General features: G+C 42.6%; 2 protein-coding genes across 2 annotated transcripts in view; one reads left to right on the forward strand and one right to left on the reverse strand.

The window, feature by feature from the left end:
* Window positions 1–1,574, reverse strand: part of PLEKHA8 (pleckstrin homology domain containing A8) — a 95,403-nt gene extending 93,829 nt beyond the window's left edge. Inside the window, exon 1 of the mRNA XM_060305468.1 lies at window positions 1,253–1,574. The gene's annotated coding sequence lies outside the window, so the exon portion shown is untranslated. The remainder of the gene's footprint in view (window positions 1–1,252) is intronic.
* Window positions 1,575–1,656: 82 nt separating this feature from the next.
* The window catches only part of SCRN1 (secernin 1), a 57,305-nt gene continuing 45,175 nt past the window's right edge, over window positions 1,657–13,786 (forward strand). The window contains exon 1 of the mRNA XM_030857446.2: window positions 1,657–1,842. The gene's annotated coding sequence lies outside the window, so the exon portion shown is untranslated. The remainder of the gene's footprint in view (window positions 1,843–13,786) is intronic.

Genomic DNA, 13,786 nt, shown 5'->3' on the forward strand with positions numbered 1-13,786 from the left:
GTCCCTTTGTGCTCCAAGAGTCTAAGACCACTACTGCTCTATCCTGCAGTAACTGCACTGATTCCCCCAGCCCTCTCCCACTATCCATTCACTCCTGGCAAACCACAAGCACAGGCATAACATTCAAAGATGTAAAAAAAGTCTCCTTCCTTGCCCTGCATTCAGTCACCCAGTTCTCCTCCCTGGTGGCATCTACTATTACAGTTTCTTAGGTATCCTTCCAAAGCTGTCCACGCATTTGCAAATGAGTACAGGCATATTTTTCCCCCCACAAATGATAACACATTTACACAATGTTTCTCACATGGCTTCCCCCACCCTTAGCATAGGTTGGAAATCTTTCATATCAGTACATAGAAATAGATCTTCCTCATTTTTTCAACAGCTGGATAGCATACCATTGTGCTGATGTGCTGTAATTTATTTGAACAGTTCTCTATTGATGAGCATACGCTTCTAATCTTTGCAAGCACAAATAATGTAGCAATGGATAACCTTGTACGCATATCATTTCACACCCGTGTTGGTATATCTGTAGGATAAATTCCAGAAATGGAATCTTTAGGTCAAAGACTATATATGTATTTGTTATTTGGGGAGATATTTCCGAGTTGTCCTCTACGGACTTTATAAAACTTTGATTTTTGCTAATCTGACAGGTGGAAATGCTACTTTGTATATGTATTCGATTTGCAGTTAAGTGAGCTTGAATATTTTTTCACGTGCCTAAGTGGTACTGCATTTTTTTTTTCCTTTATACTATCTCTTCATATCCTTTGAGATGGTCTTTTCTTATTAGTTTATAAAAGGTAAAGTCTGTGTTCCGGTAACAGACGGATGGTCATGTCCTGACCAATGACCTTGACGCCAGCATCAACACACCTGTCACCTGTCTCTGGATTTATTAACCCAGGTTTGGAATCTTGGCTTTGCTACTTGCTGCGTGATCTTGGGCGAGTTGCTTAACCTCTTTGAGCTTTAGCGTCTAAGTATGGGGCATAGGGGTTTCCCTGGTGGCGCAGTGGTTGAGAGTCCGCCTGCCGATGCAGGGGACACGGGTTCGTGCCCTGCTCCGGGAAGATCCCACATGCCGCGGAGCGGCTGGGCCCGTGAGCCATGGCCGCTGAGCCTGCGCGTCCGGAGCCTGTGCTCCGCAGCGGGAGAGGCCACAACAGTGAGAGGCCCGCGTACCAAAAAAAAAAAAAAGTATCGGGCATAGGGTCTGGCTTGTCAACATGGCGCAGAACCGTACCTTTAAGCCCAGGCAAGGAGTTGGCTTGGACTTGTGAGTCAACAAAGTACCGGACACGTTTCTCCGCGGGGAAAGCTTGCTTAGGCACAGAGGCCCGCACGTAGCAACCCAGACGGCGGAGTCCGGGAGAGGCGCCGGAGAAAGCGGGGCCTGGCTCCTTAAAGCCCGAGTTCTCCAGAAAGCCGCAACCCCGCTGTGACCAAGAAATAAAAATCGCGCAAAGAGCGAGCCACGTTCCTCGAGGAGATTCGTCTTCTCAGCCGCCTTTTCTGCTCCCAGGCGCCCCGCCGGGCCAGGCAGAGCGCGGGCGCGGCGCGGCGCGGCCCGGGTCCGGCGTGCAGCGGGGGCGGAGGCGGAGGCGGAGGCGGGGGCGGGCCCCGCGGTCACGTGAGCCCGGCCAGCTGTTAGCTGGGGGCGGCGGGCCAGAGCGCGGGGAGTCTGGGGAGGGGGAAGCGCCCGACGGCCGCCTCCGCCACTGCAACTGCAGCCCTCGATGTCGCCACAGTGATCTCAGGCGCGGCACCACCCGCACCCTCGCCGGCCTCAGCATCAGCACCGCAGAGCCGAGCCCGGAGCCCGCAGCCCCTCAGGTGAGCTGTGACGGGCACCCCTGGGAGTGCAGGGAATCTGCGGCTGCTTCCCCCGGCGGGTTTCACCCGGATCCGCCATCGCCGTCACCTGTGCCTCGTCGCCTCCAGCTGTCCCTCCAAACCCGCGGGTGGGAATCCCGCGGATGCTGGCTTGGGCTGTCTGGGGTCTCTAGGGGATCAGGAGAGAGGGGGCCTCAGCCCGGGGTTGAGGTGGGGGACTCCGGCTACAGGCTGCGGGGGCGCAGGAGAGGGCTGCCCCACCCCAGGGCGCGGGCGCCGCAGCCTGGTTGGAACCTGTCCCCGCTCTCCATCCCCCAACCCCATCCTTCCCACCACCTCTTTTGAACTCTCCTCACTCCCCCAGGACGCTTCTCCTGTGTTTCCATTGCTTGGTATCTCAGTTGCTGGCCCGCTGGGGTGTGTGCTCAGTACGGCCCCCGCCCTCCCCCCCAGACCGCTCCGGGGGTTCCCGGCTCGTACGGGCACACAGCTGGTGGCGGAGCGGGCCAGGCACCTAACCGGTCGCACCTGCCGCGCGGGCGGGCTCGCGGGAACATGGCTGCCTGGCGGGCCTGCTGCCCTTGGCCCGGCTCTGCCCCCGCGTCCGCCGGTTCTGCGGTTGCGGTTGCCGAGTCGTGTCCGGAGGACTACCCTCCCCCTAAGGGCAAACGCGTCGGCTCTTGCTGTTGTCTGCGAGGGCCGAAGGACTTGACATAACACCGCCCTCCTCCTCAAGCCACACCCGGGGCGGATCTTGGGGATGGGGGGGTGTCGGGGCAAGTTAAGGCGGTGGCGCCGGGGCACTTATTGGTAAAAGGCACTCGTATTTCTGAGATGATTATCCACTTCAGTTTGCCTTTGCGCCCTCGGTTCGCTTGTCTGTCTGGGCGCGGATTATTGGGCTACATCACTTGTGAGGTCTGAGACGAGTGTGATCTGCAAAGCAGGAGGGACACTTGAACTTTAGAGAATTGACGAGAACTAAGATTTAGGGGTTAAAAATGTCCATTCAACTCAAATGCAGAAGCAGTCATTTGCTGTGGCTCCAAACTGTCTTGGTAGTGTTCTGTTAAATAATACGGTCTTTCTGGATTTGCTGTTTAATTCTGGCTTGCAGGTGTCTTGGATTGCGCTTGTAGTTCAGCTTCCCGATGTGTGTGTGTGCGTGTGTGCGTGTGTGCCTACTGTGCTCCAAGCCTGACTAGAAGATGCATCAGTTGCAGAGGAAACCTATGTTAATTCAAAATGGCAGCATGAAAAATCAGGCCAGGCGGAAGCAACACAGACCAGAACTAACATCAGCTGCCCCCTGACTGAAGCATTGATGGAGGAATCTACGGGAGGGAAGGCCCTCGTGGGTATCGCTGCAGCCGGCCCTAAGGGATAGGAAGAGATTCTTGTAGCAGGCTAGATTTTAGGGTGCAGCAAGGTTCTGGGGAGGTTATGTGGGAAGTTTGGGGAGTTGTAATTATCTTCAGGTGCAAAGACCTGATTAAAACTCTCTGTGATTTTGATCTGATTTTCTACAGGCTTCTCTAAAGTTGATGTATCTGGCTGCCAATATCTGTTTGATAACTTCTGTGCTGTTTTGTACCTATAAGTGGCTCTTAAAAGAGATGAGTGTCTGGTATAAACATCATCCAAGAACAGTACATATAACAAATACCAGGTTCTTAGAGCAAGTTTCATTGGAAGAACTGATTTAACATCACGAGCAAGCACTCAGGCACCAGAGGATGGTAAATTCTTGAAAGGTGACTCATTTTAGGATTTTTTTTTTTAACAGCTTTTTTTTTTTTCCCATTTCACTGCTGTGCTGCCAGCCATCTTCTCTTTTAGCAAGGAGGAGATGCATGAGGAGGCAAATGTTTCAGGGATAATGGGATGGAGGGAGATTAGTGCAAAGGTCAGGAATGGTGAGCTGGAAGCAGCCTGAGAAAGTGCTGTGCTGTCAACCCCTCTTTACAGCCTGGGAGGCTGAATCCAGCGGGGTGAATGGACTGCACCCAAGGTCATATAGCTGGTTGGCAGCTGGCAGTGAGAACTAATATCCAGGTGTCGTAACTCCCCATTTTAGGGTTCCACATGCCGCCTATCAAAGCCTGTGGGAAAAGAGCAAACCTATCATTATTAGCATGGCAAACACTTCATGAAACCAAACTTTAACATGATTTAAAAATCTGTACTATTTAAAGTAAGTGCTCACACCTTAGTTTCCTGACTTAAGCCCATTTAACTTCTTAAGCTGTGTCCACCTCATTTTCCAGGGACTAGACTGCTTCTATATTTAAGCACCCAAACCATAATTTTATGGTTTTTACATTTTATAATATGTCAGAATCTTTGAGGTGAGAAGTGCATTCTTTGATTAAAAAATTAGTTGCTTGTATTGCTTGTCTGGTTTTGTAAAGAAACCAAGGTGGGACATATAATAGCTTTTGGATATATCTAAGTTTAAGTAATAGTAAATAACAAACCTATTTTAAAATAACTTTGAAGCAGCACTGAAGACAGTCTTTTTCTAGAATTTGAATTTGAGTTCTCTGAGTCATATACCAGTGTCCCTAGTTCTACTAAAGCAGAACTAGAGATTGTGTGTGGGTTAGTAAATATTTGTGCAGAGGTGGTGAGAGCAGGGGAAATATTTCTTCTGAGCATTCTGTACCGTCAACCCAGTGATCTGCAGAAGGTGAAGGTGGGCGCGCTACAGGGAACTGAGAGAATAATTGATGATGGTGAAGCAGATAGGAACTAGGTATGGATTGACAGATAATGTGGAAATGAAGACAGATGCTGATGCCACATGTGCCATTAAAACAATAACTTGCATTAGAGCATGAATGTGAAGGTTCTTTCATTGAAATTCTCCCAGTATGTCAAAGATATTTAAAATCACAAGTTTTAAAAAAAAGTAAACACGTGCAATCTGTGTTTGTTGGAAAACAATAAAAAATACAGATAAGCCAAGATTATTTTTAAAAAGCCACCCATGATCCTTTTATTCAGCAATAATCATTCGTTCTGAAAGTTTGGGTATTTTCCTTGGAGTGAGAGCCCAGGCTTGTGCTGTCTAATTCAGTAGCCACTAGCCACCGGCCACATGCTATTGAGCACTTGAAACATGGAGGGTCTGAATTGTGATGTGTTGTGAATGTAAAATATACATCAGATTTCAAACATTTATAGGGAAAGGAATTTAAAACACTTCATTAATAATTTTACTTATTTATTTTTATTAAAGTATAGTTGATTTATAGTATTATGTTAATGTCAGGTATACAACATAGTGATTCAAAATTTTATAGATTATACTCCATTTTAAGTTATTATAAAAGAATGGCTATGTTCCCTGTGTTGTACAATATATCCTTGTAGGTTATTTTTTAATACATAGTAGTCTGTACCTCTTAATCCCTGTACCCTTATCTGGTTCTTCCTTCCTTCGCTCTCCCCACTGGTAACCACTAGTTTGTTCTCTATATCTGTGAGTCTCTTTCTGTTTTGTTATACTCATTTGTTTGTTTTATTTTTTAGATTCTCATGTAAGTGATAACATACAGTATCTGTCTTTGTCTAACTTATTTCACTAAGCATAATACCCTCTAGGTTCATCTGTATTGTTGCAAATGGCAGGATTTCAATGAACAGATACAGTTCATTAATGACTTTTACGTTGATTATGCAGGCATACTTTGGAGATAATGCGAGTTGGGTTCCAGACCACTGCAATAAAGCAAATATCAAAATAAAGCAAGTCACATGAATTATTTGGTTTCCCAGGGCATATAAAACTTAGGTTTATAGTGTAGTTTGTTAAGTGTGTAATAGCATTATGTCTAAAAAAATGTATATACCTTAATTTAAAAATACTTTATTGCTAAAAAATGCTAACTATCGTGTGAGCCTTCACACGATAGAGTGAGTTCTCTTTTCTCTATGCTAACATCAAAGAACACTGATCACAGATCACCATGACAAATATAACAATAATGAAAAACCTTGAAATATTGTGAGAATTGCCAAAATGTGACACAGACAGGAAGTGAGCAAACGCTATTGGGAAAATGGCGCCCATAGTCTTGCTTCACTCAGGGTTGCCACCAATCTTCAATTTGTAAAAAATGCAATTATCTGTGAAGCGCAATAAAGCAAAGCACAATTAAATGAGGTATGCCTGTATTTTGAATTAATATTTTGGATATATTGGATTTAAACAAAATATGTTATTTAAAGTAATTTCACCAGTTTCCCTTTACTTTTTTAGATGTGGGTCCTGGAAAACATAAAATTATATATGTGATTCACATCTGTCTTCCATTATATTTCTATTGGGCTGCATCGGTCTAGGTCATTAGCAGAAAGTGGAGGTTGGTTGAGGTGTGTGATACTGTTCATAGAAATGGATGTGGGAGGTGAGGGAAGTTTGAATAGACACTGGAGGGGAGGCGATGGGGTGAGTGGAGAATGACTGACGTGATGTACATGTCAATCACACCCACCTGTCCTCTCTTCCCCAGAAACTCCCAGCATCCTCAGGGCCTCCACCCAGTCTGGGAGAGCAATGAACTGAACTGGGTGGGTGACTGAAAGGGGAGGAAGTTGGGGGCCTCCCAGCTTGAGCCTCACTGGAAGCAGAGTGAGGGAACTTGATATGGTTAATGTTCCCTTCTCCTTCTCTTCTTAATGGTTATATATTTAACCTAAATCGCCCAGTGCTTAATCTACTACCCTAAAGTGAGCTAGGTGTTCTTGAAGGCTCCCATAAGCATTTCTGATCATCGTTTTAAGTTGTATTATTGCCCTCCTCTCTTGGTTGTATACAGGAGTGCCTCTTCTTCTAGTTGATGAAGACCTTGAGAAGATCTTTTTAGCTCCATTTTCCCTTAGGTTGCACATGGTGCTTATAGGTGGTTAGGGGCTCAGATTACATATCGATAATTCACATGACTTCTTAAAAGTCCTAGTTAAAATGATGGAGTGATCAAAGGCTCTTCTGAGTCTTTTTCTCCTCTCAAAATGAAACCTTAGTGTATTTTAAAATTGCACTTAGCAGTGCCTAGCAACCTGAAAGAATTAAATGAAATGTCTTAAAATGTCCTTTCTTGAGCACTGAAGTAATCAGATTTTAAAAAATAATTAAAAATCCAATAAAGTAATATGAGCTTGTTATAGAGAAATTTTAAATGACATAAGTGGATGAAATGTGAAGTTTCTATCTCTATAGCCCACATTTAGTCCCACTTCCAACTCTCAGTTAGATATTAATCCTTCCAGGTCCTTGTTTTTCCTTCCTCCGTTCCTCCCTCCCTCCCTTCCTTCCTTCCTTCCCTCCCTCCTGTCTACCTATAGTATATACTTATAAATATATGCATAAGTGGGGATATTCACACCCACATATATATGTATTTACATACACACACTAATATGTTCATATATATGTATATAGGTTCCTTTTTGATAATAAAATGGGATACATTTCCTAATGGTAAAAACACAGCAAATGAGTCTAGCATTAATGGGCATTTACAAAGTAGTTTTTAAGTCCGTTTTGCTAGATGTAAAGTAACCCTGTGGTTTCATACTAGCAAGATTTAAATTTCTTCTGTAGGAAATGAATGTTTAGCTGATTTTTTTGCAGGGACAGAGTGTAAACCACTGTTTTAAGAGTGATTGGGGGGCTTCCCTGGTGGCGCAGTGGTTGAGAGTCCGCCTGCCGATGCAGGGGACACGGGTTCGTGCCCTGCTCCGGGAAGATCCCACATGCCGCGGAGCGGCTGGGCCCGTGAGCCATGGCCGCTGAGCCTGCGCGTCTGGAGCCTGTGCTCCGCAACGGGAGAGGCCACAACAGTGAGAGGCCCGCGTACCGCAAAAAAAAAAAACAAACCCAAAAAAAGAGTGATTGGGAAGATTTTTTAAAATCCCAGTTTACAGCATTAACAGGTAGTATCAAATCATATTACTGGGAAAAGATGAGAATAGACAATCCATTATTTATATGGGAGAGGAAAACAGATGGTGGGAATAGGAAGGTCATCATTCAAAGCAACCTTGCCAAATTAGTGGACACAGTGGCAGCAATGTCAGAAATGAGAACACAAGGAAATGAAAGAACCCTAGATGTGGCTTGTTCAGTAGCTCCCAGGTCTTTCCCACAGGGAATGCTTTTGGCAGCTAACCACATACCTGCCTATTTCAAACACATTCTTCTTCCTTTATCTCCATAATCATTACATTCCCAGAACCCTAATCTTTAAGAACCAACCTTTCTTGAATGTTTCTCTATTCCAGATACTCTGCATCTATTAGCACATTTAATCCCCATAACAGTACATAGTAGACATCATGGCCGTGTTTTATAGATGAAGAACTTAGTAGTTGGAGGAGCTACACCCGGAATCTGGGTCTATCTGACTCTTTCTTAAAAAGCCATAATGTAACCTCTTGGATAGATTATTCTGACTGCACAGGTCGAATGTATACTATTAATGTGATGTAAGTCATTTTCTTTCTTTCTTTATATTACTGTAAAAGATGGAAAACTGTCTTTCAACCTGCCATGTATTGGAAAACATCTTCCTTAGAGTGAACTTGATCTGACTATATTTTTCTAATTTGGCTAGCTTGAATGAAAAATGAATCCCACTTGTACTCTTTATCTACTACTTCCTACGTTAAAAAAACGGTTGTATCTATGAGAAACGGATGCCATTCAACTAATCCCTTCTCTTCCCCTCACTCTAAAATTCCTAGAAGCTCTGCAAAAGTGATACTCACGCAGCCTGAGTTTTCTTTTACGTGGTACCATATTTTAAATGCACCAGAGTGATGAACAGATCACTGAGTGTAGTGGAGTTTTTGAAGGGGGGCCTTGAATTCACATGTGTCCCAACATTGAATGGACACAGAATAAATAATGAGCCATATATATCTACAGCATTATTTTTCAGATGTGTAAGGATTCTATTACCAGTTAGTACGTACAAATGCTTTGAAAGTGTTACTAAATTCATAACATATATTCATTACATATTTTTCCCAACCAACTACAATCACTCTTATGTGGGGTGTCTATGAAAATTTTTTGATGTTAAAAAGTTGGGAAACATATTAGAATATTTCACATTATAGAGAAATTCTGGAGTGATTTGAAGAATACTTTTGTTAAGTGACCAGTTACCCCCTAATTTATCCTATGAAGCAATGTAGATTTTGAAGCACAACATTCCACTTGACTATAGAAAAGTCTACGTTTCCTTAGTTATTAAGCTGTCACGTGAATCATTAAGTTGGACATTTTGCTTTATTCATATTTCTCATTGTCACCATATCTCGAAAATTAGGCAAAATCAGATGTGGCCAAAAGATAAAATGAATTCATTTGCCATGACTGAGCTGTGGGGTTCTCCTTAATCCCCGAGTCTCTGCCTTATTGAAAGGCCGTGTTTATTAGCAGCAATATATTGAGAAAATAGATTATTTCTATTGCAACTCTTCCTCTTCTTCTTTTTTTAAAGTATTTTCATCACAGATTCTGTATTTTCATGTGGGAAGTTTGAAAGTACCTGAATATATATAGGTTAAGAAATTGCCTGTGTTTCTGCAACCCAGCAATACTATTACTCTTAAAAATTTTGTTGCATTTCCTTATGATCTTTTTGCATCATCTATCTATATAATATACATAACTTGAATGATACCGTATATAACTTGTGTGACCTCTTTTTATTTCACCAGCTTGTTCTTGCGTATTGATAGATTTCCCAGCTTTCCATGATATGTACAGATAGCAAATTAAATATCATACATTTGTTTTGTTTTGTTGCTGGATTCTTATGATCATCTAAGTGGCTGTATTTTGGGAGAGGGTGATGCACCAGCAGTGGTCCATTAAATTATCAGGGGTTATGGTGAAGTTGAGTAGTTGTTAATTACCTGGAACTTTGGTTTTACAAATTTGAAATAGACACTCTTTTCATTTCCTCTAGCTAATCACCTAAATTGCAGTAGTTTTGGAGTGGAAGAGCAAATCAGTTTGTGATCATTTCAGTCATTAAGAAAAAAGCATCCAAAGGAGATTTCTTTGCAGGTCCTATTGATTTAGAAATATTCAACTACATGAAATGATATCTAGCTCTTCTTTTTTCTGGCTTAAATTCTTACTTTCTATCCAAGGCAGAGGAGTCATGGTCATTACCAAATCATTTACCTTGCATCTATGTTAAATGAAGAATGGTTTTTTTTTTTTTTTTTTAAAAAAAAGGTATTTTTAAAGATTTGGGTGAGACTTTATTTCTTTAAAATAGTGAAAACTGCAAAACATTTAAGTAACAATTAACAACCCAAATCTTCCTGATTATCATGTAGTGTGATTAGTCTGATTTCCCAGTTTTAAAGCCAAAGACCAAGAAAACATAGCCTCCTCCATCTTTATTTGTCATACTTCTCTCAAGTTACCCAGGGGTGGGTTTCACCACCTTCGTCTCGAAGGCAGAGAGTATTGCTGCCAATGCTGTTGCTGAATTCAGCAACATTCAATTAAAATTAAATGGTTTCCTTAGAAATAAAATTGAGAAGCAAGATGGCAGAAAGTTGATGGCCCTTGCCTTAAGCGAGCTTATTGTAATCTTGTATGTGTGTGTTGAAAGTTTCCACACAAAAAAAAGAAAGCTGGGCAGAAAAAAATGAATAGTACTTTAGAGAAGCAAAGAGGTTTAATAACCTGTAACTGGATATTCCATATCAGTCTGAACTGACTGTATCAGAATCACCTGGGCATTTGTTAAAAATATTCTTACTGGGAACTCAGCTCAGACCCACTGAATCAGAATCTCCAAGGAGGGGATGACTAGGAATCTGCTCCTCAGACCATCATTTTGATGTGTTGTCAAATGTGAATCCCGTGTATTGAACCACAGCTTGGGAGCACCTTGTCAGAATCAGATTTTCCTGCTCTTTTTCTCTCATTGAAGATGAAATATCGATATCCCTTCCCCTTCATTTGTTCAACAAACATTTGTTGAGGTCTTATTATGTGCCAGTCTTTGCGCGAGGTGTCAGGGAAATAAGGATTTACATACATGTCTTTGCCCTCATGGGGCTGATAGTCTAAAGAGCAGAGACAGGCGTTTTAAAACTTGAGGGAAAGAGATATAACAAGGTAGAGGAAACCAGGGGCTTGCCTCTTCCCCCAGTGCCCTAATATACCAAGCCAACTGAAATCCTTCCCCGTCCTCCGTGCCCCCGGTAATCCTTCTTTAAAGAGATATCTGAGCCCCCAAATAACTTACTCATAAGTTATGACTCCAAGAAAGCATTTCCTATATTAGATCAGTCTAGTGCTATTTCTAACCTTAAAAGAATTTTAAACATCTTATCATATGCATTACTTCTTAAGTAAAGAGAACAGTATGATAAACCACTATGTACCCATCACTCAGCTTCAGTTATTTTTATTACCTAGAGAATCTTGTCTCATCTGAATTTCCCACCCTTTCTCCTCACCCTGGATTACTTTCATTATATCATTTCACATGGAAATATTTCAGTATGTATTTCTAAAAATATAGGCTCCTTTTTTCGGACATAAATAGAATATCATTGTGTCTAAGAAATGAACAATAATTCCTTAGTATCATCAAATATTCAGTGCATTTATGTTTTCCCAACTGTCTTTTGTTTTAAATTTACTTTTTGGCCGCGCTGTGTGGCCTTCAGGATCTCAGTTCCCCAACTAGGTATTGCACCTGGGCCACAGCAGTGAAAGCCTGGAATCCTAACCACTAGGCACCAGGAAACTCCAAATATTATAGTTTTTTTTTTTTTTTTTGGCCACGCAGCATGGCTCACGGGATCCTAGTTCCCCGACCAGGGATTAGCAGCAAAAGTGCAGAGTCGTCACCACTGGACCGCCAGGGAATTCCCCTCAACTGTCATAAAATTTTTGTAGTTTGTTTAAATCAGGATCTAAATAAGTTCCACTCATTGCAGTTGGTTTATACATCTCTTAAGTAACTTTGTCTCTTCATCTTTTTTTTCTTGCGGTTTTTGTTGAAGAAGTCAGATTTGTCCTATAGAGTTTCTCATAGTCTAGATTCTGCTGATTTCATCCCCATGGTGTCATTTGTATTCTCTGTAAACTGATGGTTCAATCTAGAGGCTCCACCATTCCAGTCTGATCCTTTAAGCACATTTTAGTTGCACATTGGAACGTGAGTGTGTCTGTGAGCCAGGGGCAAACCATTGGTGAGATGGTGAAGGAGCATAGTAGGGACTGGTGCAAAAGTGGCACACCCATCCCCAGTGAGTAGTAGGAGGGAGGAAAAGGAACATTTATTGAGCATCCTGCTGTATACGGCCACAGGACCAGGTACTTTCCATACGATCTCAGATAAACACATGTGCTGTGTTGTGTATGGAGGATCAGTCCCATTTTCATGCGGAAACTCTGGCTCAGAGAGAGTTCATAACCTGTCTGTTTCCCAGGGTTAGTGGGTGGAGTCAGGATATGAACAAGAGTCTGTTTGTCTCTAAAGTATGTCCTTCTCTTGCCTCTGTACACATGGGGCTACAGGGCCAACCAGGCATTGTAAATGAGCACAATTGACCTGACACTGAAAAAAGAAAGAACAAAAAAAGCAACAGCCCAAGGGTGATAATAGGCAGCGCTTCCAGTGGCCTCAGTGTTGGGAAGTGGAGAGGACTGTGGCAGGAGCCCCCCTCAGCTCCAGTCCTGCTGTCATGTGGATCCAGTGTTGCTAGGTCTTTTGAGTTTTCAAGAGACGCTAAGCATCTGAATTTCTGTGGAAAATCTCTAGATTTAAAAATGTTAGCTGCTAATTCTGACTTAAAAAAAAAAACCCACACTGTTCAGGCCAGTGCTCTGGACCAAACCAAATGAATGTGCAGCCTGCCACCCCCGTACCTCCCCATGCTGCTAGGAAGTATGTCTGCAGAAGAGTGGCATTGAAGACTGCCTGAGTCAGCTGTCAGAGGTAGGTGTTGCCCTTGGCCTTAGAGAAAGGAAATAGTAAGCAGCTCTTAAAAGACATCAGGTGACAATGGAGCACATCTTCAAAAGGTGAGAGAGCCTTTAGATACTGTAAAGAGAAAGCCAAGTTTCTGAAGTCTCATCTGTTCAGATCAGACCTTGACAAAGGAACAGCCTTCATCATGTAACTTTCTTCACCCTCACGGTGATGCGTCCTTACTGTGCCCCAGACAGCATTCTGAGCACTTTATGTTTCAGCTCATTTGAACCTCACCGCAACCCTGTCATTATCCCTGTTACAGAACGGTAACACGGGGCTGAGATTCGAACCCAGGTTGCCTCCAAAACCTGCTTCCTTACTTAATACCCTATGTGGTCGTTCTTCCATTAGGTAGTTCCTCATTCAAGGCATAGAATGTTAGAAGCTGGAAATCACTGGCTGTGGAGCCCTAAAGCTTTATGCTCTACTATCTTGAGCTTTCAGTGAAACAGAAGAATCTTTCTTTTTTTCAGGCAGAGCTTGATGAGTCTGAGCTAATTTACGTACCTTTCATCAGCTGGCGTTTACATCTCAATTCAGGTAGATAATTCCTTTTCCAAACACCTATTTATTCTTTACTATCTCAATAGCAGATATAGGACAGGAAAATAAATTTATAAGTGAGTATCATTTGTCCTGTTTTCAGTTCAGTGGGAATGTCAACAGTTTAAAAAATGACTTTATTGATAAGTAATATAACATAATAAAATACATTCTTCTTTGCTTTTCTGGAAGGAGGTGATTCATAGACGTTGGCTTTAAGCTTACCCAATCTTCTCAGTAAAGCTGGGAGCTTGGAGAGTAAGGACATTTGGGTTTCATTTCTTTGTGCAAGTAAAGGTACTTTGTCACAGTTATTTGCAAGAGAGTTAATAAGCCTATAGCGTATATAGACAGTCATTTTCTTCCTCTCAGGC

This window comes from Globicephala melas, chromosome 9 (genome assembly GCF_963455315.2).
Source record: "Globicephala melas chromosome 9, mGloMel1.2, whole genome shotgun sequence".
Lineage (NCBI taxonomy): Eukaryota > Metazoa > Chordata > Mammalia > Artiodactyla > Delphinidae > Globicephala > Globicephala melas.